General features: G+C 40.1%; 1 long non-coding RNA gene across 2 annotated transcripts in view; it reads left to right on the top strand.

Moving 5' to 3' along the window:
• Positions 1-21,292, top strand: part of LOC125911787 (uncharacterized) — a 49,102-nt gene extending 27,810 nt beyond the window's left edge. For both annotated transcript variants that reach the window (XR_007454449.1, XR_007454448.1), the window contains 5 exons: positions 8,559-8,677; positions 9,447-9,479; positions 11,972-12,081; positions 13,794-13,918; positions 21,134-21,292. This is a non-coding gene — a long non-coding RNA (uncharacterized LOC125911787). The remainder of the gene's footprint in view (positions 1-8,558; positions 8,678-9,446; positions 9,480-11,971; positions 12,082-13,793; positions 13,919-21,133) is intronic.
• The last annotated feature ends 2,589 nt before the right edge of the window (positions 21,293-23,881 follow it).

Here is a 23,881-nt window from a genome sequence, read left to right as displayed (position 1 = left end):
CTCCAGATCTCTCTGTATGAAAGAACTGTTGTGGCGGGTGGGGGGCAGGGAGTGCCTGGGTGGCTCAGTGGGTTAAGCATCCGACCTTGGCTCAGGTCATGATCTCGAGGTTCGTGAGTTCAAGCCCTGTGTTGGGCTCTGTTCTGACAGCTCAGAGCCTGGAGATTCTGTGTCTCCCTCTCTCTCTGCTCCTCCCCCACTCATGTTCTGTCTCTCAAAAATAAGCAAACATTTTTAAAAAATTAAATGGTGAAAGAAAGAAAGAAAGAAAAAGAAAGAAAGAATTAAGAATTGTTGGGTTGTGTCTGCAGCCCAGTCTAAATCCTCTTCTGGGAGAACTGTGGCCTCGTATTTCTGCTGGCATCCCCTGAATCAGGTGATGTTCACATTCTAGCTGCCTGAGTTACAGCGCCTGCATCTCTCTGCAAAAGCCTTTAATTGGGGAGGGTAATCTCAGTCCTTGTATCTGCAATCCATTGTTCAAAGTGGATTCCTTAGAGATGGAACCCCTCATCAGCAGTCTTCCCGGGGGACAGCCTCCCACCCCAGATGGGAAGGCTATGACTGTGTACCCCACAGGCCATCTCTCCTCCACCCCCACTCGCATCTGACTCTCTTACCTGTCAGCTCTGAACTACCTGCATCTGTACTGCAGCCATGGGAGGGATTTTACAGTGCCTGGCTGGGAAGGTAGAAATTCTTCTTGTCCTGCATATGTCATTGCCTCAGGGATGCTGCCTGGTCCCCAGTTTCAGTCATGCACTGATTCAGCTCCTGCATTACCCCACACCTCACCATCTCCCCATGTCTCCATCCCAACCCTATCTTAATAAGTTCAGGCTGTTAGAACACCACAGACTGGAGTTTATAAACAACAGAAATGTATTTCTCACAGTTCTGGAGGCTGGAAGTCCAAGATCATGGTGCTGGCATGTCACAGTCTGGTGAAGGCCCTCTTCCTGGTTCATGGCTGATGCCTTCTCACTGTGTCATCAGATGATGGAAGGGACTAGAGCTCTCTCTGGATTAGTATCTCTCTTATAAACTGCTAATCTTATTTATGAGGGTTCCATCCTTGTGGCCTAATCACCTCCCAGAGGCTCCACTTCCTAATACCATCATCTTTGGGGGTTAGTATTTCAACATATTAATGGGAGGGGGGCAAACATTTTAGTCTCTAGCAGCTCCCCACCCCACTACCTACCCACCCTACTCTCCCTACATACCCGCTGCCAACTACAAATACCTTACTCTGCTTAATCATTTATTGTCTGTTTATGCAAGTTACACATGCATCATTTCAGAATGAATTCTTCATATATAAATCATAATCTGAGTCCCTCCAACTCAGAAATTAGAAGTGGGTGGTGTTAAAGTGATTTTCACTATTTGTCTTCATAGTTTCTGTCATGTAAATAAGTTTTCATGATTCCTGTAAAACATTTTTAGGATTTGCAGGGAAATCTCTCATGCTGGCATTTTTTATTCTAATTACCCACAGTGAAAAGAAATGTTATTCTCTGTTTAATTCAGCATGCACAGTAAAAGCCCCAAGGTTGTTGATTAATCTTTCTTTTGGTCCTTAGGAAGCCCCTATTATGAGCAGACGTTTAACTTATAATGCCAACCCATTTTGGGTATAGGTAACTGCATCCTCAGTGTGGTTTCAAAAGGCCAGCTGCCAAACCCCCTTATAAGTGCTGATGACAGTTTTATAAATATATTAAACACAGAACTGTGGGATAATATGAAGCCTCATTTATGTCCCTAGATACAGAACTAGCTTTTCTTTTGCTGTGGATAGAACTGAAAGCCCATATATCATGTGGATAGTGAACAGAAATGAGACACTTTAGGTAATCAGGAAGTACCAGTGAAGCATCTCAACTTGTCTTTCTTCTTATCTATTCATTATCAAGAGAGAAAACATTTACAATTGAAATAAGTTTGTGATTAGTGTTATATAGCAAGGCTATGATATGATGGAGCATAGTTTAATTTTAGCGGCAGATTGATTTTAATCTTTTTGACTTTCTGTCCTGGATTTCTATGTTTAGGTTCCTAAGAGCGCATTTACCTTTTTTTAAAGTTTATAGGTTGGAAAATTTTATGCAAAAAATTTTAATTATAGTGGAATCCCCAGAAGAAGATTCATGAGGATTACAAGACATCTTTCATGGTATCAAGAGCCAATTGGATATGAAATATCTAATTTTATAATACTGAGCTTGTCAGATAAATTAATTGGAAAGGAAAGTTCCAACAGGACCAGCCTGGGAAAGTGGCCCCTCTGAGGTGAAACTGAAGACAAAACAGAACACTTTTTGGTTTACAGACTACAGAAGAAAAATCTGTCTCTTTCTCACTTGACTTTTGACCAAAAAGTATATTAGCCAGTCTGACGACTGCCTCATCCATTAGGCTGGCTCCTGAATGTCTTTTACCTCTAACCACTCAAACTCACCTTCAAAGGATAAAGATTTGTCACCATAGGGACCACAAGTGCCGCAAGCACATCTCCCAATAGAGTTCCCAAAATGTCCAAGAAGGCCAGCACTATCGAGATAAATGTGTAATCTCTCCTACAGAGACTGCTTCAAAGGAAATAACATTTATTTGCATGTCTGTGTTCCCAGATTTGGGTTGTAAATACTCACATGACTTTGTGGCCATCTTTCATGTACTAATGTCACTATTGTCATTTGTGTTTCATTTGTTGATGTCGCTGTTCTCATGAGTAATATACCCTTGTTTCCCGGTGTCCCTCCTGAGATATTTCCTCTCTTTAAGCTTCTACTCTTGCTCTTCACACAACATACCCATCTGTCTTTATTGTAATATTTACCCACTGATTCAGGCTGTTCTAGCCTATACATCACTGTATAGAACTGGAGAAGTTGTACTCTGTTAGCCCAGGCAGAAGACTGTTTTCCCAAAGCAGGATTCCAGGGATTCTGGATGTAAACATATCATGAGAGAGTCATGATATTATGTGTGGCTATTTTTCAATTTGAAAAATACTTTAAAATTTTAGAAAGCATTTTTATAACAATACCACTAGATCTAATAAATTATAAAGTCATTTCAGTAGTATATGGTATCTTGAAATGAAATGTTTTTTTCTTCCATGAAGAGAAGGTATGCCAGCAGATTCCTTTAAATTATCATTTTCTTGATGGAGAAACAACTGAAGCCTTAAGCCAGACAAGTCCTAGTTTCTGTTTCCATTCCTGTCTCTAAAAAGGTACAAGATTATCAAGTTTATGATGTCTACTTTTATCTATTTTAATTGCTTTATTTTTATCTTGAATTAAATTTAATATAACAAAAATGGAATTTTCTGCAAATATTTTATATATGCCTCGGTGCAAACAATAATAATAGATTAAATATTAATCTGCTTCATTAGAGAGCTTCAAGACATTACATTTTCTTTTCTTCAAACACTGCTAATCTAGGATCACTGAAATCACAAATCATGTCGTTGTAAGAGACTAGCTAATTGTATAGGTGAGGCATTGAGGTGCAAAGAAATTTAATTATTTCAGTGAAGTTTCACAGTGAGAGGGAGGCAGAACCAAAACTCTTGTATAATAAAAATACTGCAACTTAATAGCATAATCTTTTTTTCATTATTTTTTTTAGTGCTTATTTATTTTTAAGAGACACAGAGAGGGAGGGAGAGAGAGCGTGCAAGCAAGCTTAAATGGGGCAGAGAGAGAGGGAGAGAGAATCTAAAGCAGGCTCCAGGCTCCGAGCTGTCAGCACAGAGCCCAATGAGGGGTTCGAACTCATGAACTGTGAGATCACGACCTGAGCAGAAGTTGGACACTCAACCGACTGAGCCACCCAGGCACCTCTGAATAGCATATTCTTAAATTTTTTAAATAAAATGTTTAGGGTTAGCAGGAGCACACCAACAGGGGGCAGCAGAGACCTCCTCTGCCTGTCTGTATTTTATTCCCAGTTTAGGAATGTAGCTTTTTCTGACAAGGTTTCAAACGTGACAAAGCCTACCAAGGAGGCAGATTTGTTATGATTTCTTGTTGTCTACTAGTGGTGGATGGCCAAGTGGTATCTCTGGGGCCTTCTTTTCATATTTTATTGTAATTAAATATGTGCATCCTTTGTTGCTGGAATCTTGCTGTCCCACCCATCAGAGCCCAATGGATGACAGGGCCTCTGTTCCTAGGTTATTACTGAGTTGTGCAGCTGTCTTTTCAGGAAGCTGGCATTTAAATCACCAGCACTCACATCTGGATTTTCCACTGAGAATCCTTTCTAATAGTCAATAAATTAGGCAAAGTAGAGCAATGAAAGTAGGAAACTGCCAGGAATTGTCATTTGCATTTCCAAGCAAACACTAGCAACCATAGTCAGGTTGGCTCCATGGCTTCAAGGTTGGAAATGGGGAGCAGTTGGGAGGGGAAGATGAAAGACAAAATCTGAGTGCAAGTACAAAAGACTAGGCTGAACCAGTTCCCTTCCCTTCCTATAAGGTGCACTGGGGTCAGTGCAGGCTCCCTCTTCAGGCTCTTTCCCATGCTTCTGCCCCTTTCCTCCTATAGTCCTCTCTGCCCTCCCCTGGGTCTCTCATTTGAGACCTTCCTGTACTTCCCAGAAAAAACTTTGTTTCCACAAGTAAAGGGCCCGTGCCTATTCAGGCACTTGTCTTCAGCTCCCACTAAAGAAGTCAGTCCTACACCCAGTTCAGCTATGGAAATAGGTTTCATCAACGTTAACCTGCACTTATCCAGCAACACAGATTAGTTTTCAAAGACATCTTTTCCTCTATGTCCCCTGGAGTCTGAATTCAACCTGCCAGCTTCAAAGTCACTTTTTAAAAGTCTTGGGGAGGTAGGCCCTTCATTGGGTATAGGGGCAGGGAAAGCATGGGCTGAGAAATTAATATAGAATGTGCATGTACACATATACACATACATATTTGCACTTTCTTAATATAAAAGTAAAATGTGTCCTTTAATAGATTGACATACATAAAAACAATATACAGGAGAAAATTTAAATCTGAAACTTAACCACCCATATACAGCCATTGTCAAACTATCTTTAAAATACTAAAAATTTGATTCTCATACAAATCTAAAGTAAGCACATGTCAAAGACTTCTCTCATTAATGAGGGAAGCAACAGGGTGATAAACTGAATGGAAGTGAATTTGAGAGGTTGAGGGTACAGACACTGAAAGAACAGTGACAGAAAATTGCTGGTTTAGATGAAGAACTGGTTGATATCTTACAGAGAATACAACTGTAAGCTTTGAGAGCAAAACTGATTTGATTTGCTGCTGGAAAAAATCCTATTATCATGTTACCTCACAGAGTCTAGGTTTTGCTATTTCAATAGTAAATAATAACTTAAAGGAATGTCCTAAAAGGGAATCAGATAATCAATGGGTGTGTCTGCTAGACTGTTACCATATGACATGGAAAAGATATACAGTCTTTTTTTTTTTTTTTGCCTTTTTTCCAAGTTTTGGACAGTTTTTCTTAATACGCAATTGTTATTTTAATAAATTTCCTTTCATTCTTAAGATTTTTCGAGTGCATATAAAAAAATAAAACACATTTATACAAAGTGAGGGTTAGCTTGTATATATAATCATATATATTTCTTCTTTCACTTAATAATGTATCAAACATTTTTCATGTCACTAAATATTTTTCAAAAACAAAATTTTGTAATGATTTTTTTTCTCTGCTCAAATTTATGTGCCATCATTTCTTTAATACCCCATTGTTGAGAACATATAATATTTTAGTTAATATTTTAGTACATAAATCTTTATATACATTTCCAATTGATTCATGGAGTTTCTTTCTCAGTACTTGAGAAATAGCCTTTAGAAAGATTGTTTAATTTACACTCTCAGCAACTGGATATGATTACACTCATTCCATCACACCCTTACCAGCATTCGGTATTATGTACTTCTAAACTTTGACAGTTTAGAGAAAATGATATCTTATTTTGATTAGCATTACTTTATTAGTGCAGGTATACCTTTTTTTAGATGTTTATTGGCCCTCTATAGCTCTGTTATATTTTTATGCCAATGAAATTTCATAAAAATGATCACTAAAGATAGGCTTAAAGAACAAGAATACAACAAAGAGAAGCTGGAAGCCTGAGGGCAATGTAGGGGAAAGGATATTGCAGCTGACCCCTGTGGCTGGAAGCAGGACTTATGGCTGTATATGTGCATATGACATATGGTCACTTGCACGTGACCCTCAGAAGCCCAGGCTAAACCACACTGTATACCCACTACCAGGGAAGGGAAGATAGAGCATTGGTCAGATTTGTTTCCCAGATCAAAGAGCCTGGGTCTCCCACTGGCATCAGCTAATCTGCTGTAGCTGGGCTGGTTGTAGGTCCATGTAGGTTTACCGGATGGCTGAAAAGAACCTGTTATTTGGAGAACTGCCTGGTGCTCATCCCCAGGATCACTGAAAGACATTGGCAAGGAGTATTCACTGTGTAACTCTAGTTACACAGAATCACAAAATTTAAGAACTGACATTTCTGTAAGATCTTTTTTTTTAATGTTTATTATTTCTTTTTTGAGAGAGAGAGAGAGAGAGAGACAGAGTTACAGCTGCCAAAGAGCAGAGAGGGAGGGAGACACAGAATCTAAAGCAGGCTCCAGGCTCCAACTTGTCAGCACAGAACCCGATGTGGGGCTCGAACCCACAAACTGTGAGATCATGCAGGAATCAAACCCACAAACCATGAGATCATGACCTGCGCCGAAGTCGGACGCTTAACCAACTGAGCCACCCAGGTGCCTTCTTTAAGATCTTCTGTTCCATTATTACAGGTTGTCCCATTTGCCTGAATGGGACTTTATCCTCACTTGCAAATTCAGAGTCCCAGGTCAATAGAAAATTTTCTTCTCTTAGTTTATAAGTTCAAAATAGACTTTTTTTTTTTTTTTTTTTTTTTTTAGCTGAAAAGCATGGATCTAAGCTTACACCTTTGTTCTATAGAATGAGCTTAAAACAAACAAAAACCCCAGCCCAAAATTACCTATAGCAGAGCTGGGACTAGAATTCATGTCTCCCAGTTTCCCATCTGACCCTCATTTGATCAGCACTGCCTCCCTGCCTGAGGTAGACATTACCCAGTCTGGCTACACATTTCCCAAAGTTTTAAGATAATAGTAACCAGAGCACATGGACTCCAACCAGCCAATCTTGGAAAATTTTAAAAGTGGTCTCTCACTAACATTGGTTTTATAAAACATACATGTTTTCTCAGAAAACAGTTTCCTGTATGCTAGCTATCACAGAATCAGTCTTCATTCATGGTCCAGCCCCTTTCCTGCCTCCTCTTCTTTACACCTACCCTCCTTAGCTTTACATATATTGACAATGAGGAAGAAGAAAAATCCAGTTCAAGCTAAATAGACTCACTTGGAAAGTCCTACATCACATAGGGAAAGATCTACACTTTTCTTACCAGATGTTTCTATCTCATAAACCAGTTGGGGTCAAGTTGCTTTATTTTTTAAACATAGTGTGTAGATGCCCAGTGACATCCCCAAGACCCAGTTGGACATTTCATGATGCATCAGTCATGTGTTAAACATGGCATGGGAAAGGCTGTATTTTGTAATGACATGCCTGCCTTGACGAGAGAACTTTTCCTGGCCGTGGTAACCAGCACCAGACCACATGCTGAAATCATGTTAATAAATTAAGGGCAGTGTTGGAAAGCCATTAATACCTAGCAGGCACTTAAAGGCCTAGTTATCTATTAACAATCTTCTCAACTTAATACACTGAAGTATTTCACAAAAAAAGCAACCCCAACATTTAGCTTAGTAAAAGAAAATTAAAAAAAAATTTTTTACATTTATTCATTTTTGAGAGACAGAGACAGAGCACAAGTGGGAGAGGGGCAGAGAGTGAGGGAGACACAGAATCCAAAGCAGGCTCCAGGCTCCGAGCTGTCAGCACAGAACCTGACTCGGGGCTCAAATCCACAAACTGCGAGATCATGACCTGAGCCGAAGTTGGACACTTAACCGACTGAGCCACCCAGGTGCCCCAGTAAAAGAAAATTTAAAAAGAAGAAATAAAACTGGGTTTGGGAATGGATAAAAATGCAATCCCCTTCCAGGATAGAAAGCTGATATCTGAAGCACCAGCTGTTTTTATCTCAGAACATAAAGGGTGAAAACAACTTCCTCAGCTCATGAGATCCCAAAGAGCTATAATTCTCTCTCCTGTTTTTCTGAATGTCCAGCTTCCAAAGAGCCTGAGTTCCTAAAAGTGCCACTGATTGAGTATTGGTTTAGGAAACCTCAGGGATACGCCTCCAGTAGAGGGTGAGAATAACAAATGCTGTCCTGACGATGCTTTTTCTTGTCATCCTTTGTATCCATCAAAGCCAATGGTTTCCACTTCCCTTTATGGACTTGCCTGGTGGTGCTTCTGTGGGTTAGGGTCGGTTCTTGGGATTCCACATAGAAGGGGGCCACACACATCATGCCGTGTAACACTTGGCACCTTTAGAATTTTTTTCCTTCTCAGTCCCATTGATGCCCCTGAGGCCCTGGCATTGCCTGGTCCATGTGAAAACTGCTCAGGATGTTCCCTGTGACAGTGGCAGCAAAGAAGAAAGACTATACAGTCCTTCGGCACAGGACGAGGTAGGATGATGATAGTGTCTGAGATTCTCACAGCATTGTAATAATACTGGCAGCTGCTGTTCCCTAGTACTATTTTCCAGGGGCCTTTATACACATGACCACATGTAGTCCTCCTAACAACCTTAGATTATTTATTTGTACTAAGCAGCTAATTTCAGAAAAAATTTAAGGCAGCTAAGAACCCTCTTAAGTTGATACAGATGTCTCCATTTTAAGATGAAGACACTGAGACTTAGAGAGTTCTAGTAAATTGCCAGAGGCCATATAGTTAGTTGTGACAGAGCCAATATTCAAACCCAGCCCCAGGGTCTCTCCCACAAGTAACCCCACACACATCATCCGGGGGCATGTTGTCCCTGGCCCAGGAGACCTTGCTGGTGTACATTTTTGTTACTTTCTGGCATGTTACTTGGCCTATTTTTTTTCTGCAGGTGATTTGTGCGGAGTCAGAATGTCTGTATTGTGGCTGCTGATTCATATGCTTATGCCAGGCAGGTCACAAACAAAGGGAAGATTGTGTACCAAGATGTGGACCCTGTGATTATGGGCATTCAGCCAGAATTCAATCCGTCTTTGGTCATTTAACTGTGATTCTTTCCAGAAAGTTCCAAAGCATATTGTTACCACAGCACTTGTGAAACCTCTTTATCTTGTGTGGCATTTCCCAGCTGCTGCAGAGATATAACACAGACCAGAAAGCATATTTTCTCCTAAAAATTTCATTCTGCCTTTCTTTCTCTTACTGCTACCTGGAAATGTGTCCTCTCAGCCCACAACAGATCCATAACTGTGCCTGCTGCCCGTAAGTATTCCTGGAATGTTTCTGATTTTCCTAAAGGGAAACCACTAAGGAATGCCCCAGATTCCAAATTTGACATTCAAACCTTGGAAAGTTCAAATCCTTGTCCTTTAACATTTTTAAATTTGAACTTTATTTCTCTCAGCTCCTGTCCCATATTCCACCTACCCTAGTCTCTGCCTCTGTTAAGTTTTCTCTCACTCCATATAGAGAACCAGCTTACTCACCACTGAATGTGAGAACTGTCCCCTTTTTTTCTGGGCTCTTCTGTACTTTTCGCCAGGTTCCAAGGTGAAGCTGCAATCATTCCTTTTGTGCATTCCTGATAGAGCCTCTAAAGAGGGAAATAGTCATAGGCCAATGTTTGTATTACATTGGCCAGGGTAGGAACCCTGCTAGACATCCTTGGCCCCTTTACCTAAGAACAGAAACTGAAGATTTGTTTACAAATGAATACCACAGAATCACATCTCACTTGGTGTCAGCTTCCAAGTGAAAATCAAAAATGATCAAAATTAACCATAACATCGTAACATACTGCACCACTACGCCAAGATAAACCAAGATAAAAAGGATTAAATTTTAAATATCAGAGACAAAATCCAAAGAGTAAAAGAGGAAATCATGGGAGAATTCCTTGACAGTATTTCTAACTATGATGCATACTCTAAATTCCATAAAAGAAAAGATTAATAAATTCAATTGCATACAATAACACACTTCTGCATAAAGAAAAATATAAGCAAAGTTCAAAGACAAGCACCAATTGGAAAAATATTTTCAAACCACAACACAGACAAGATAATTTCCTAAGTATTTAATGTTTTCCCAGAAATCATGAAGAAAAAGCCAATACAGGGCTGCCTGTGTGGCTCAGTCAGTTAAGCGTCAAATTTTGGCTCAGGTCATGATCTCACAAGTTTGAGATCAAGAGTCCAAGCCCTGAGTTGGTCTCTGTGCTGACAGCTTAGAGCCTGGAGCCTGCTTCAGATTCTGTGTCTCCCTCTCTCTCTGTCCCTCCCCTGCTCATGCTCCATCTCTCTCTCTCTCTTTCAAAAATAAATAAACATTAAAAAAATTTTAAAAAGAAAAAGAGCCAATACAAAAGTGGACAAAGGATGCAAGCAGACAGATCACAGGAAGAAAATATAAATGGCCCTTTTATATATGAAGAGATGCTAGGTTTTACTACAAACAGAAGAAATTCAAATTAAAAGCTACAATGAAATGAATACCATTTTAACCTATCAGATTGGCAAAAATAGTTTGACAACATATCCAGTTGCAAGCTACGGGAAAAAAACAGGTAGTCTCTTACTTTGCTGATGGAAATGTAGACTGGAACAATCTAAGGAAGGAAATTTAGCAATATTTATTAAAATTCCAAATGCTTATGCCCCTTGACCCAGCAGCCCCATTGTGGGAATTTATCCTGCAGCATAGCTTGAACACATTCAAAATAATATACTTTCAAGGCTGTTAATTGCAGCATTGTTTGTAATAGCATATAATATTAGAAATAATTCATGTCCATCCATCTATAGAGTGAAATTTTGTGTAGTTGTATATATTTAAAAAAAAGGAATGAAGACATTCTCTATATGTAGATATAGAAAGATCTCCAACTTGTACTGGTAAGTGAAAGGAAAATGCAGAAAAATGTTTGTACAAAGGAGGGTCACAGAAATATTCATATTTGATTATATTTGCATATAAAAACTCTGGAAGAACACACAACCTAACAATGGCAGTCACCTTTGATAGTGGTAGGTAGAAACTAGATGGAGGGACAGAGATAGAAGCAAGATTCTTTATCAAATACATTTTTTTGTTTCCTTTTTAAATCATTTGAATGTGTTTTCTACTTTTTAAAAATAAAAATTTTTGAAAACATTGAAAAATACCTTAAATTGTCCATAAAGTACAGAACACAAGGTTTCATACATATGATCCTATTCCATAATGTTTATGCAGACTAAGGTTTGAGAACAACTTGACTAAAATAAGGAACAAAGTTTAAGTTGCTATGGAGGTGTTAAGTATTGAAATAATTCTCCTTTAACATGCCTGCCAAACTCCTGGCTGGGAGTGGGTGAGAATTCTAAAAAGCACCTGCTTGCCTGGAGGGATTAGACTAATCTAATACTAAGCCTCCAGAACAAACCTGTTTGTTGTGAGAATTAAAGGAAATGAAGGAGTTCCCATTTCAATGCAGGTTGAAGTTTATGGGTAAGTTAAATATGCAGATGATGGGACTCCATGATATGGTGGTGATATTTTCTAAACTGTGCCAGGCCAGGGTACATGATCTGAAAAGTGTAGCCGTACCCATTGAGACACTAGGAGGTCCTGTCTAACATCTGTTCTGTCCTAGGGAATTCTAGGAGTGATGGTTAACATCATGTATGGTTTTCAGAGTGAGGGATGTGGAGGTGACCAAAGTCAGAAATCTTGAATTACACTACATTGGTAATGCCTTTTATTTATCTCCCAAGATGCAGTACAACACAAATAACTCATTGGGCCTACAAAAAAAGAAAAAAAAAAAACTGAGAAGAAAGAAACATTGAGAATGCATTCCAATCCACTGATCAAATCATTGAAGGTGTATTAAGTACTTTTTCATCATGAGAGTTTTTAATATACTGATATAATTTTAATCAATAATGCTGATTCTATAGAACTTGGGTGCAATCAACTCATCTTAACTCTTCTCGTGGAAATTAGTAAAGGGATGGACCATCCAGAACCTCAGACTCTGAGAGGAGGGGGAGGTTTTATGAAGGACCTTGATTCCTTGGCCAAAAATGGTTCCATAGACTATGGAACACATTTGAGATTTTGAATGGGAGGATGATGGGATCAAAACATCCCTTTCCTGAATCTGACAATGCATTTGGAGCCAAGAGGGAAGAGAGTGTCCATGGTAAACAAGTTGAAGTTCATTATAGTATGCCAAGTGAGAGATAATGGCTGGTGCACTGGAGTGAAGAGAAGAATATAGGGACAAACCACTGATTAGGTGCGAAGAACAAAGGAGGATCAAAGAAAACCTTGAAATCAGAGATTGGTTGACTGGGGCAAAGGTGGTATCATTAATGGTGTGGGAGACATCATGATCTGTTTGGAAGTAAGTGGAAGATGAGAGTTCAAAGGGCTGGCAGGGCATTCAAGGGGCATTGTCCACAGGCAGCTAGAAGGGAATTCTGGTGCTTTGAGAGATGCTGAAGCAGGAGTTGTGGGTTTGGGAGAAGCCATGGTAGTGAATTAAGTCACCAAAGAAGAGAATACTATCTGAAAATCTAGTTTTAAAGTACTTTTAAATAAGAAGACAAGTACTTTAAGACGAAAATCTGAAGTAAAGGAAGTAGGGAGAAAAGGAATTGGTACTATGATTGAGTAATGAAAATTATAGCCACCAAACACATGACAGAAGCAGGAGGGAGAACAGAAAGAGTCAGGAGAGATGGCCTGAAGATAGAATCTTTAGCAGCACCTTCAGTTGGAGTTATTATTAATTCCCAAACTTCTGTCACCTAGAGAACTAAAACTTATGAACCTAGTAATTTCAGGATGCCAATCCTGGACATTCAGGGGTGTGAATTCAAGAGCTGCCCATATATATTTTTTGATACCAGGTAGATTTAAATTTTATATTGATGGCAGGGGTGGGGGAGCGGAATCACTAAATGCATCACCAAGTCTTTGCAATTGCCCTGATACTTTTCTGCACCATCTCCAGCTTCTGGAACACAAACTTTATTTTCTAATACCTATGATTAATTATATATTTCTGAAGTTTTTACTTCCTACTTGGGTGAAATTTATTTTTTTTTATATAATTTTTATCCTCCACTCCTTCTCCCTTCCCCCCAACTTCCCCTCACATACAACCGTATATTCTTCATAGCTGAGGTCCCTATGGGTTTTAGGGATGCCTCTTTCAGTGGGTGCTGAATTGAGGTTGGGGGTTTAATCTTTTTAGTAACTAAGTGAACAGTGTGCAACTGGCTGGGTGTCAGTGCTGAAATACAGGTCTCATTGTGCTGTGTGACGTCATCTCTGCCCCCAGGCAGTTTCACTGTGGGAGACTTTCTAATTACCCGTAACTCCTCAAGTTCTTGTGTATAATAATAGCTGCCTGCGAAAACTTTGCCAAATTATAATGAGACTTTGAAATCAAGAAGGGAAACCCAATGTTATCCCCATGAACTGGAATATTTATGTTTAGTAAAATGCACTAGCATTCTGTTTAGAATATATTTAAATTAAGGATCTCTAAAAACAAGAGCCTCATCTGCTTGCTGTGTTTAACAGGGAAAGTGCACTTTGGAGGACAGCAACATTTTTACATGGAAACTCAAAGTGAAAGTGAAGTGGCAAAGGCAGAGGATTAAAACATGGACCTATATGTGTCATGCCAGGATGCAGCATTTACACAGGTGGGTTTCCTTTCCAGTCATGATTTTGGGGTCATAGTTGATACATTTCTAAATGCGGTGTTGTCATTTTCTTGATTTATAGCTGTAGAACCCAGGTATAAGAGATAACGCGTAGTGGACATTGAAAATCAGGATAGAGGCAAAGCCCAGCCCCAAATTGTACCAGTCTCCTCTAGTCCCCCGAACAGTACTCCTCCCCTTCTTCTCAGATGATGGCTGCCTCCTTCATCTCCATCACCATCATCACCATCATCACCATCATCACCATCATCACCATCATCATCACCATCATCACCATCATCGAGGCCCATTTCCCTTCCTCACCCCCACCACATGCACAGTCTCAGGGAGTAAGGGATCCTCCCGCTTTTGGGGGGCCAACCCTTACACCAGCACCTTTGGTTCCACTCACTGTCCACAATTACCCCTTCTATATTCTTTAACTTGCATCCCTACTGCCTTGTTCTGGTCAGTCCATAAACTCAAGTCTGTCCTATCCTTACAGGTGACCTTCTCTTGATCCTGCTTCCTCTTTTAGCTATTGCTTCTGTCTCCTTCCTTTCTGAGACAAACTTTTATACCAATTGCCTACCTTTTCTACTTCCTTGCTTCCCATTTATGCCTCAACATACTGCTTCTGCCAAGGCCACCAGTGGCTTAATAGTTCTCCAATCAAAGAGACACTTTTCTGTCCTTTCTACCTTCTGCACTAATGCCATCTACATTGCAGGCCATTTGATCCTTGCAAATGGATATCTCTCCGATATCTCCTTATGTCTCTTTGCTCTTTCTTTGATTCCTCTCTGGGCTCCTCCATTTCTACCTGGTCCTATTATTCTTTTGGGATCCCAGATCTCTTTGAGAGTTTAGAAGTATGGACCTTTCTCCCAGAGAAATAGGACATAAGCAGCACTACCAGCTACAACAAACAACCCCCAAATCTTCACGGATTAGCACAATCGTGGTTGATTTCTTGATTGGACAAAGTCTGATGTGGATGTTCTCCTAGGCACGTCTCCTCCAAGTGTGACTCAGGGATCCACCTCCTTTTATGTGACTCCACCATCTTGGCTTCTTCAGCTTCCAGCTGCACAGATGGGGAGGTCAGGGCAAATGAAAGATACATATGATCCTTCCCCCATTCCATTGGTCAGAACTTGGTAACACAATGTCACTTAGAAGCAGGAGAAGCTAAGAAATGTGGTTAGCTACATGCTGAGAAAGGAACAGAATTGGATATTGGTGAACACTGGGGGTCTCCCAGACTCCTTGAACCCTAAATTAAGAATCTGATAAGATGCTGATAGAAATGTATGAAAACTCATACTATAGCAGGAAAAAAAGCTACAGAGGAGTTTGACAAGCAGAGTTATTGGAAGAAGAAAGGAATGGCCATTATCCCTATGAAATGCTCAGTTAGATATCCAAAGACATTTTATTATCAGGTAATTTTCAGAAATGCTTCTAAGTCTGAAAACAATTTGTTAAGGCCTTATAATAAAAGATCTTTTGGTACTAATTTTTAGAAAACTATTGATCAATTCCCAAGGTTTTGGTACTGGTTTGTCAGATTTGTTTCTATTTGCTATAGTGGCTACAGTGCTATTGGTTAATGAACAATTACTAACAACAAGAGAGATCTGCAAGGAAAACTGATACTAAAACCACCAAAATTCTAATGTACAGATAATTTTGAAGACTACCTTAAGTCACAGTCCCACTTAATATCTGTTGTCATGGCTCTTTGTAACCCTTAAGTATTACTTCTGGAAGGCTTATATAACCTACAATACCTGCTTTGCACCACCTGCTCTTGGTTTTTACCTGGTTGCAGTCACACAATGGTAAAACTGTTGCTTTCCCTTTAGGGCTCCTCATTACAAGCTATAGGCTAACTCATCTCTCTGCATAGCACAAGGCATAAATGGATGGATGGATGGATGGATGGATGGATGGATGGATGGATGGACGGATGAACAGATGGATAGATGATGGATGGGTGAATAGATTATTACATAAATGAGAAGGTGAAACAACTTTTGTGGGTATTAGGTCTTCCTTTCTAATGTCTTTGAAATTGTTTTACTAGTTCTAGAAAAATAAGATCCATGTTACGGTCTTTCCTATAAAGGCATAGTGGAATCATTGGAAAATTACAGAGAAGATACCAACATTCCTGCTAGAGATTTGTGCCATTGAAATCAAGCAGGGGTGCCTGGAAAGCACAATCAAGTTAAGTGTCTGGCTCTTGATTTCCTCAGGTCATCATCTCACAGTTTGTGAGTTTGAGCCCCAAGAGCTTGCTTGGGATTCTCTCTCTCTCTCATTCTCTCTCTCTAAAAATAAATAGATAGATAGATAGATAGATAGATACGAAATCAGTCAAGAAATCAAGCAAACACAGATTCCTGAAAGACAATGTTAATGAGTGGAATTTTAGAACAACTTTTAACTGAGTTTTGTGGGATTGCACTAGTTATTGGGGAAGAAAGTTGAAAATATATAAACACTGCTACATGGAATATTCACAGACTCCTTGCCAAAGAGATGAGACTCCACAAGATACCTCTCTTGCTTCTAGCAACCACTTTCCCACAGATGACCCTGGGAAAGGAAACAACTCCAGTATTTTAAATTGCCCTAAACTGGGTCATGTGTATACTTCAGCAATTTCATTTACTACTAGATGATTTGGAAACATAATCCATACTTTGTAAACATAGATTTCTTTGAAAAGTTTAATTAACCACACCCAAAATTGTGATTGTAACCATTAAGTTTAGGAAAGACCATGGCTAGCTTAGTTTTTTTCCCCCATATTTATTTACATGTCCAGTGTTGCCTGTCATCTTCCCTCTAGTTACACCTGTCTCTCAGTACTTTTGTATCTGCCCCTCACAAAATTTACCTGACTAGGATCTACTTGCTCAAGACATTCTCCCTTCTACACTTGAGAGATACTAACCTGAAATTATAAACTAATGAATTGCACCCATCTGGTAAAATCTGTATTTTAATGAGAGATTTCTAGAATGGTGCCTAAATCTCCATGTTTCCCCAGATTAGGAAACTGTGACAACACTCAGAGCCCCCATCTAACACATGCTTGGACAATGGGATGCCAAGCATCCAAGCATCCTTTATATATACTGACCACATAGACTACATAGAAAGAAAGATACCTTCTTTCAAAGAAAAGTTGTTAAAATGTGTATTTTAGTGGCCAATGTTTTTTTCTTTTTTTTTAAGTTTATTTATTTTGAAAGAGAGAAAAAAAAGCGTGAGCCGGGGAGGGGCAGAGGGAGAAAAAGAGAGAGAGACAGAGAATCCTAAAGAGGCTCTGTGCTCTCAGCGCAGAGCATGATGTGGGGCTCAATCCCACAAACTGTGAGATCATGACCTGAGCCAAAGTCAAGAGTCAGAAGCTCAGTGCTCAACCAACTGAGCCCCCCAGGAACCCTGGCCAGTGTTTTTTTCTGAATGAAAATAGCTTCATTGCTTTTCTTGTATAAGTAATATGCTTATTGTTATTGTAAAAATGTTCAATGATATATTAATATCCTTTTCTACACTTCTTAATATATATGTATATGTCTGTATAACTTTACATATTAGAGTTCATTTTGCACATGCTGTATGTAGTCATAGGCACATTTTAAAAAGTTTTGTCCTTTTTTTGTTTTGCTTTGTTTTGGTAGTATAAGGGAATATTGCCTCTCCCCATACACACACACCTGCAGGTAACCAGTGTTAATAGTCTGGCATACATCCTTCCATTTCTCTCTCCGTGTTTGTATAATCACAAGTAAACATTCATCTACATAAATGGAGTTATGGCATACATTATCTTAATGTCTTTATATGAGAATAATCCCTCATCCACTAGTTCCTACCATTCTTCCTCACCCAGTGATTAAGTAAATTGAAACAAACTTAGTATCAAACTGAGTGGAAAAGTAGTTGGAAGGGAACTGTAATGGGTGGGGGTAGGGCTGCTGTGGTAAGGCCTCTCTGCCTCCCTTGGAATCCATGTAATACATTCCCTCTCAAGTCACCTCTGTTACCTGCTCTTGTTATCTGCTCTCCATCAAAAAAGATGAAACCTAGAGCCAGTCCACTCTGCACACCTTTACCTGACACCTGCAGTGAGACTGATGATGTGATGGAGGCAATGGGCTGCAGCAGGGGGTTTGCTACGGGAGGTCTGAGTTTGCGCCCTGGTTCTGTGTGTTTAATGGCTGTGTGACCCTGACAGGTCTCCAGTTCTTATCTCAGTTTCCTCATCTGCAAAATGAGAATACTATAGTAAATCTCACAGGATTGTCAGGAGGATTAAATGAGATAAAACATGTGAAAGCATTACTAAGTGTGTTAGATAGTGTGGGAAATAGAAAGGAAGTGTAAATATTACCCATGTTGATGAGATTAACACAAAGGGAATTGTTTCAGTCCTGGAGCAGCTGACTGCTGAAGGGTAGGACCATATATCCTCATGACCAAGGTCAGTAACTCCCCTGGATAAGAAATGTGTGCCCACGCACACACTGCATCAGCTTTGTCCCATTGGTGGGGTGCCACCCTCCCATCCATGAAAAACTGGATCTCATGGGAGCAGTGCAGATTCAAAATACTACCTGTCAGAAGTGAGGTCCCTTTTATGGTTACCTTTCAGGAAAGCCCTTTCCAGGCCCCTATACTCAAGGGCATTCCTATAGGCAAACAATGACTACCATGACTTAAAGGCTCAAGCAAAAAAGCAGAGTAGTTCTGGTGAGGATATGGCTGAATGTGTACCATTCTAATTACAAAAAGAACTATAAACATTCTACTATATGTATCCTTGGACCTATTGCTTTCACTGCTAAGAGTTAATAGCTTCATTGAGATATAATTCACATACCATAAAACTCACCCTTTTATTTTTTTTAATGTTTATTTATTTATTTATTTATTTTGAGAGAGGGGGAGAGCATGTGTGTGGGCCAGGGAGGGGCAGATAGAGAGGGAGAGAGAGAACCCCAAACAGGCTCTGCACTGTCAGTGCAGAGCCCAACACAGGGATCCATCCCACAAACCATGGGATGATGACCTGAGCTGAAATCAAGCGTCAGACACTTAACTGACTGAGCCACCCAGGTGCCCCAAAATTCACCCATTTAATAAAGCCTACAATTCAGTAGTTTATAGTATATTCATAGAGTGTGCAACCATCACCACAGTCTAATTTTAAAACACTTTTATCACCCCAAAAAGAAACCCTGAGTCGACTGTCACTGTTAGGAATATAGGACATATTCACATATTTGCAAAAAATTTTTGCCAAGATGTATATGCAAAGATGTTCATTGCAGGGAGATATTCATACAAGAGTTCAAGAAAAAAAAACGAACAACAAAGTAAGCCTTATTTGGGACTTCTTAAATTATGGTGCATCTATATATAATGAACTACTAATCAGATAATAAAACAAATGACATAGACCTATGTATGTTTGATGAGGGAGCTTAAGGCAGGCTGATACCCCTCAAACCACCGCCCCCCCTCAGGTGGGATATGTGTGACATTTCTCAGGCACTCCTGGCTGCCCAAGAACAAAGGAAAGGGAAAAACAAATGGTTAACTGATAGAAATCACAGTCCTGAAGGACAGGAGTCTCCATCAGTTTATAAATGTCTTAGTAAATTACAAGAAAAAGGCAATCTTATCAACAGCCTTATCTCAGTTTCCTGGAGCCCCAACATTACCCTTCCCACCATAGTGATGTGGGGAACAAAGGCAAGAAGGAAATGGTAGGTAAAATTGAATTTCCTTATAACCTGCAGCCCATTGACAAATACTTGCTATAGGCAGAGTAAAACCTTCCTCCAGGAACTCCTTATTGTCTAAATGTTAATGCCTTACTAGAAGGAAAAACAACCTTAGCTTGACAATAGCTAGGCCTTCAGTATCTGGTGAGTCTTCTTTAGCATATGAAAGTCCTTTTGGAAACTCCCTTTAGCCTTTACCTCCCCCAACTCCCAGGTGTATAATCAGTCGCTCCTCACAACCCTAGTGAAGTTCTTTCTGCCCATGGGTCTTGTCCCCTTGCTTTGGTAAAATCACCTTTTTGCACCAAAGATGCCTCAAGAATTCTTTCTTGTCCATTGGCTCTGGACCCCAACCACCACTCAAAAACCACATCATGTTGATATGGAAAATTATCCAATACTTGTATTTATAATGTTGTACCTTTTAAAACATTATTTCCAAATATTTATAACATATTCATGAAAGTAAATTCTAGAAGAAATTACAAGGAACTGATGTTAGTGGTTACCTTTAGGAGGAGGAGCAGGACTGATGAGTAGGCAGGAAAGCTTTCACTCTTCATATTATGCCTTGTTTGATTCTTCTATGTACACGTACATGTTCATAATCCCTTCTATGGAACCTTGAGGCCAGATGTAGTTTGGAATTCTACGATTTTCTGATTTAAAAAAAATTTTTAAGTTTTACTTATTAGAGAGAGAGAGCACGCACAAGCAGAGAGGGGCAGAGAGGAGAGACAGAATCCTAAGCAGGCTCCACACCATTCGCATAGAGCCCCATGTGGGGGGCTTGAACTCACGTGAGATCATGACCTGAGCCAAGAGCAAGAGTCGGACACTTAACTGTGCCACCCAGGCACCCCTTCTGATCTTAAAATATCATATCTGTATTACACATACTACATAAAATGTTCAGTGGAGTCTAAGGCAACATACCCAATTTAAGCATGTTAACATTTCCTCAGTGAAGTGTATGATTATTCACACTAAGTGGAATTTTTAAACGACTATGACTCTCATCATTGCATTATATTGAGGCAGATTTGTCACCAAATTGGTTTTCAGGGTTTTTTGGCATTCAGACTTGCAGTTAAGGGACTGTGGACTTATATTAACAGGATTTGATGTTTCTTATAATAACAGGGTGTGTGTGAGTGATGAGATGATGGACCACTTTTGTCTTTACATGTTGCTGTATTTTATTCCTTACTTCTCTTCATGATTTTTACTCCCCAGAAGCAGTTGAGAGTAGTGTGCTCAGAGGAATATGGAGAACGAACTCACTAGGACTGAATGTCAATCCCTAAATGACAACTAAAGGCAGAGAGTCTGTAATCCAACAAAGGACAATAAGGTCTAAATTCTACTGGTTGTTAACAGTTTGGGTCAATTTGTTATTGTTTCACAGAGTAAGTGAAGCAAGGTGAAGAGCTCTCCTTGTTGAAATCAATGGCATGCTAGAAGAGACTCAGAAAGGAGAACAATGCCCACCAGGCATTCAAACTAGTCAGCTGCTATGGAAAATGTCAAGAGGACTGTGAGATATCTCATGACTGAATTCTAACTATAAGGTATACATTTAGGCTTTTACTTCTCAGTTTTCATAGAATGGCACCTTTGCTGTTCACAGGCAGCACACATCTTTGAATGAAACCGTTGGTCCTGTACCTAATAGCATGAAATTGTAGCTTTATTTCAGGGTCTTTGAGTAACTGTATTTGTTAGTGCCTCACTGTCTAAGAATCCTGTACAGATGGCAGGAGGAACAGATTTCTCATTTTTATTTCTAGGTTGCTGTGTGGTTCACATCTACACAGATGGGTCTGTATTTGTTGCTCGTGGTAGAGTTGAATTGGAACAAGGTGTTAACACCAAAATGATAGAGGTGAGAGAGGTAGTTTCACTTTTGCCATTGGCCAAAATTAGACTTTATAAAATATTACTAGATGCTGTAATACCAGTTCCAGTATTTTACTGCATTTGGGCTTTGTGATCCAGTGACCAGAATTGCCCACAAGTGTCACTAGGAGCTCATTCTGAATTACCGGGAAATGAGCCAGCTGGGACTTGGGAAGGGGGCTTCACCTGCCTTCTCTCTCACCAAAACTCCACTTCCCCAGGAACCAGTGGCTTCTTTCCCTCTGGCAGAAGGTCTGTGACTTCTCATGGACTCCTAAGTCCAAATGCTGGGCTGCCGATATGCTCAGACCACTCCTGTACCTAGATAGCACCCCAAATTCAGACCTCCTGGTGCTAGCCAACCTGTTCATTTCTCCAACTACAAGTCTACTTCTTTATGATCACCCTCCAAAAGGAGACACATGGTAGAGTGAGGGTCCTTCCTCTAGATTGTGGACTCATGTTGCATATCCAGCAGGCCTCTCCATGGGTCATGAAGGGATGGGAAATCTGTGTTTTCTCTCTGTAAGATTCCCCTTTCCACAACAAAGCCTATTTTAAACCCACGCCATGTGGCATTCTGCAATTTGTCCTGACCCATGGCACTCGAGAGGTTTGGGATATAGAGAAACATTTCTCATTTTAAAACTTTAAAACTCTTGGGGTGCCTGGGTGGCTCAGTCAGTTAAGTGTCTGACTTCGGCTCAAGTCATGATCTTGTAGTTTGTGGGTTTGAGCCCCGTGTCAGGCTCTGTGCTGACAGTTCAGAGCCTGGAGCCTGCCTCAGATTCTGTGTCTCCCTCACTCTCTGTCCCTCCCTCACTTGCACTCTGTGTCTCTCTGTCTCTCAGAAATGAATAAATGCTAAAAAAATTTTTTTTAACTTTCAAACTTTATAAAAAATTTTGGTTTCAAAATGTCTATTTGAACCATAGATTATAAATCTCCTTATTACTTTTTAAAAGAGGGAAAAAAGCTTTTCTAATAGGTTTAAATTATTGTCCCAGTTTTACTTTGGACTAGCACATTCTGTCTTGTTTTCCTGTGCAGGTGGCCAGCCATGAATTAAAGATACCAGTATTTTCCATATACCTTGGAAAGATGAATACCATGACAGTGCCCAGCACAATTCCCATGGCAGCCTCTACTAGTGCAGATGCCAATGGAAAAGCTGTGCAGGTGAGGATTTTACTGATTCCCAGCCTCAAGTGTCAAACCCTTTTCCAGAGGAGCCTTATGCTCCATTCTAGAAAATTTCTCCTGATGCTTTTCCCCATGAGCACTAGGGTCACGGATGACAACCCTGAGGCATGGAGAGTATAAGTCATTTGGATGCTGAGAAGAAGCAGAGCTGTTCAGTCCCAGAGGTATCTGACTCCAGAACCCACATCTCTTCACACCACACTGCCTTGCTCTGTACCTGACTTGGGGTTAGTTCTTGTGCTTGCTGCTCTGGTTTTCATGACCTTGTTAAGTATTCAGCAAATTTTAAAAGAAACCTTAACATAAGGCAAATAAAAGCATAACTGTTGAACAGGACAAATAGGGCTCACATTCTGTCTGGCTTACCTCGGCCCTCTCCCTCACCCCCTGGGTGGCCCCTTAAACCCCACCTCGGTCCCTCTTCTACAGGGAATCCCAGTCTAGTCTTACATTCTTCCTTCCTTCCTTCCCTCAACTCTCAGTTATTCTGCATCATCACTTCTTGTTCCTTCTTCACCTCCTCCCTTGTTGCAGAACCCCTTCTTCCTTCTAACACAGACCCTTCAACAGTCTTACAACACTGCCCCCTCTTGTCCCCCTCTGAGAGTTTTTTTCATCAATCATCCTTATCTTTGAATCTTTCTTCTTGTTCATTACTTCTTCATACAAATGAAGAAGTATGAAGAACTTGCCCTGATCTATTGAAAACAAACTGGCTTCTGCCCTCAAAGCCCCAGTCATTGATGAACAAATAAGCTCATTTTCCCTTGGGAGCTTCAGCTGCAAGCCCTGATGTATATAATGTTGGGAGTTACATGGGAATACATTCAGAAATTCCTTTGCATAAAGTGGAGGTAAGAAGGAGAGTTTTTCCATAAAATACAGCTTAGCACCTACCAAGGGGATTCCAGAGTTTGGACAGCTCCTCTGTGGACAGTGCCCCAAGCTTTTTCTCATTAACCTGAAGAAGGAAGAGTCAGAGGTCAAGAGGAAGGAGAGAGAATGCGTATTTAGCAGCCTCCTCCCTGGAGAGTAGACCCAGTGCTGCCTCTCA

This window comes from Panthera uncia (assembly GCF_023721935.1).
Source record: "Panthera uncia isolate 11264 chromosome C1 unlocalized genomic scaffold, Puncia_PCG_1.0 HiC_scaffold_3, whole genome shotgun sequence".
Taxonomy (NCBI): domain Eukaryota; kingdom Metazoa; phylum Chordata; class Mammalia; order Carnivora; family Felidae; genus Panthera; species Panthera uncia.
The sequence above is the reverse complement of the archived record's forward strand: the minus strand, read 5'-3'. Positions and strand labels throughout refer to the sequence as shown.